Raw genomic sequence first — 3,994 nt, forward strand, 5'->3', positions numbered from 1 at the left:
ACCTGAAATTTCCTTACAAATTTCCGTGGTAATAAGAGATATCGTTGGGGAGAAGAAGGAAAGATCTAGGATCGAAGATGTACTGCTTGTCACCCGAGTGGGAAGCAAAACGGTTTGAGTCAGATTATACACCAAGAGCATATCAATAGAAATTTCCGAATTCGGCATGTCTGTGGGGCCGTACTTTAGCGTTTCCCAATTAATACTAAGAAGGTTAAAATTCCCAACAATAAATCAACTTGGTTGCGATACTGGTTTAGCTGGTCGTGAAGTTTTAAGAAAAAATCGGGCACAGTATTGGGGGGGTCTATGCACACCAACTACGATGATTTGGTTTCCGAAAAATTTACATTTGCAGAAAACACTCGCGTGGCAGACATTAATCTCACGCAATTCATACGACGGCACACCACTTTTGACAAGAACTACAGTGACACCGCCCATTCTTTTACGATCCTTAAGATAACACGTATGTGAAGGCAAAAACACGCAAATATCTGGACCATCAGGGTGCAACCAGATTTCTGAAACAACGGCTATGTGACGGTCGTAGGAACACCGGAAGTGTTCAAACCATTCTTGTTTGTTACGTCGGCTCTGTGCAATGAGGCTTATCAAACGAAGCCGCTTGTGAGCGCTAAGGTTTGCTCGTCATCTTGATGTCGATCTACTGAGCCCGCAGCACTGCACAACAGATTACGACGGTTTTGACGCTCATCCCATACGTAAACGTTATCATCGACGTAGAGGAGGGGGAGGAGGCTGTGCTTTATATGTCTGTCTGTGCTTTATAGTCGGCTCCGCTGACATCACCGATGACTCAGGCGTATGGTGCGGTTTACTGGAGAGGAGGGTGCTTAGCTGCGATATCGACGGTGATTTCTACGTACCTAGAGCGCGATCCAGAGGCGCATGCTCGAAGTGGGAGGGCTGTTGAGTATCAGGCAGTAGACCAGTCTTGACAAGAAGAAGCACCTCCACGACAATCCATGCAAGCTTAGGAATGTCGTTCTAAAGAACGTTGCCGTTGTCGTGAAGTCGGAAACTTGTTGCGAAGTGCGCCGCAAGCGCGCGCACACACACAAACATGCAAACACACACAAGCAAACACAAAACACACACACACACAAGCATGCACACATGCACGCGCATACATAAACACGCAAGCACACACAGACACACATAAGTACTCACGCACACACACCCCGACACACACACGTCCGCCAGCACGCACACGCGCCCATACACTATATAAACACGAAAGCACACAAATTACACGAGTCAGATATGAACATTGCGGTGAGGTACATTAGCAAGCACGACGAGATAGATCATGAAAAAGTACAGCATCTGCAAACACTCATGTTATAAACATGTGAAGTTCTGACCTTTTTTTTCCGCCCAGTTCGAAGGGCTCGAGGAGAAAAATTTTGGCTACTTTATTTGTATTTAAGCAAGCACACAGCACGGGTTGCTGGTTTACACGTGGACGGGTTTGGGACAAAAGCAAAATGTGGCCTGCACGTGCAAGTGACCTTCATGCGCTCAGCGATGACGTGCTAGCTGTGCTGTAATATATTTCAAAGTGCCCTGACGCCTCATGGCCCTACGTGACCTTACTGCTGTCCTTCGTGGCCGAGCGGCTTGGGATGGCGTGTACACAGAGTAAGATATAGTAGGAGGGAAACGGACAGCTCTATGTTTATCGGTTAGAATAAAATACTAATTCTTTCGCGTTTTATTCAGCCATATGCCTAGGATGTGTGCTTATTCGGAAAATACAAGCAAATATGTATTTTTGTGTACTCATTGCATTGCGCCAGGCTTTGCAGATCATGTTTTTCACTGATTGATTGATTTGTGGGGTTTAACGCGCCGACGCAGTGCAGGCGATGGGGTGCGCCGTAGTGGAGGGCTCCAGATTAATTTTGTCCACCTGGCGATCTTTAACGTGCGCCGTAGTCTCGCACACACGGGCGTTTTTTGATTGATTGTAGGGTTTAACGCGCCGACTCAACGCAGGCGTAGAGGCGCGCCGTAGTGCAGGGCTCCGGATTAATTTTGACCACCTGGGGATCTTTAACGTGCGCCGAAATCTCGAACACACGGGCGTTTTTGCTTTTCGCCTTCATCAGAAAAGCGGCCGCCGCGGGCGGGAATCGAACCCGCGACCTCCTTCTCAGTAGCGCAACGCCTTAGCCACTGAGCCACCGCGGCGGGTTACTTTTTTTTTCACTCAGTGTACCCGCACTGAAGTTTTTTACCCAGGCCAAACGATTAGATGCATCACTAAAAGCGAAACGTGACAGACCGATGAATCCTGCCCCACGAGAGGTGAATGTGCGGGCACGTGAGTAAAAAAGGTGCGCGTCGAGGAGAGCTCTGAGTATCGGGAATTTGCGCATCCCTTATCCACATTATCATTTAAAGTATTGAAGTAGACACAACACGACACAAACCCTTTCCCTAACTCTACAGAAAATATATCCATTTCAGGCTCGCCGTTTCCGGATGAAGACCCCATTTTTTATTTATTTATATATTTATTATTTGGCAGTGCCCACTAAAAGCACTAGGCCTTCTTTGGGTGGTCAACTGCAAGTACAGGGCGAAACAGGAGAAACAAACGATGAAGTTGGATACTAGTTGCGAAGTGCAGTAAATGACGAACTACAGTGTAGCGCCGCAAGCGCACGCATACACACATACACACACGCACGCATGCAAACACACACACGCAAACACACACGCACGCGGACAGAAATAATCCGTATACGTGCGAAAGGAATAAATTACCAGGGGGTGGCGGTTCAGCCACCAATATGTGGGAAGAACTCAGGCCGAAATATTAGTTGGACTTTTCGCTTCCAGGAACTTTCCTTACACTTCTAAGCCATGTATACTTGTGGGCTTTCATGGCTGCGGAGCAGGTAGAACTGCTATACACATTTCAAGCGGTAGGTTGCCATACAAATGTGCTTCTGAGTTACTTTCCTTTGACTGTAATTATTTGCAGCATGGCTACCTAGCTTCGAGTAGAAGCAGGTTTGTACACAACAATGCTTACATTGCTAGTTACGAGCACGTTTTCTGAACATGTCCCATCTAATGTTTTCCTATTTTCTCTGGAACACATCCTCTACAGGAACGCGCTTTATTTGCATCAAAGGCCATCTTTTCTTCGAAGTACGCAAATATCTCCCGCACTCCTTGCAATCCTTGCTTAGCGTATATAGGATCAGCGCATTTAGGCCTGGCTATACATGAGCTAGAAGTATATTGCTCACATACTGTCTGCATACTGTACGAATAGTTGTATCCTTACTGAGGTCAAAAACTCTAGGTGACATGTTCCGCTTTTACATTATAATTTATGATTGTTAGTAAAAGCATTTACCCGTAATACTTTATGCGCCCATGTGTCCTGCTCCCTGAGTGTTGCTGAATATTGTAATTTTTCATTAGCGTAGCAGACTTTACACAGCCAAACTTAATAAGCCGTATTTACTGCGATCATTCATAGATTAGAAATTGTCTCTAATTGTGCTTGAAATCAGGCGGATAATCTTCTTGGTTTTTCAGGGTATGGCGTGTTACACGTATATCGCCTGATATCTACCTGGTTCGTTCTTGTTTGTGGAATATAATACGGCACACCATATTACGTTATTTTTTTGTTCATTAGATTGTTTCACATTTACTATGAATTAATAAGCGTCGGTTACGAGTTATTTCTAAATGTGGCGAAAAACATTCTGGATAAGATTTTTTAAGAAACTGAAGCACACACACATCATCAGAACTTTTCCAGTGATGTATGTAATTAGTTTTCATACATCCATTGGTTATCAAACACAAGGTGATCAGCCACTTGATTGTTTTGTGATGCGCTAATATTGTTAGGGACAAACCTGAATACATTTTATTGCATTTTGTCTGCGCTGGCCTGATAAGCGGTTTTCCCACAATGGGTTTCCCACTCAAAATAGGACGT

This window comes from Haemaphysalis longicornis, unplaced genomic scaffold, assembly GCF_048455015.1.
Source record: "Haemaphysalis longicornis isolate Haplotype H1 unplaced genomic scaffold, Haemaphysalis longicornis Haplotype H1 scaffold_10, whole genome shotgun sequence".
Lineage (NCBI taxonomy): Eukaryota > Metazoa > Arthropoda > Arachnida > Ixodida > Ixodidae > Haemaphysalis > Haemaphysalis longicornis.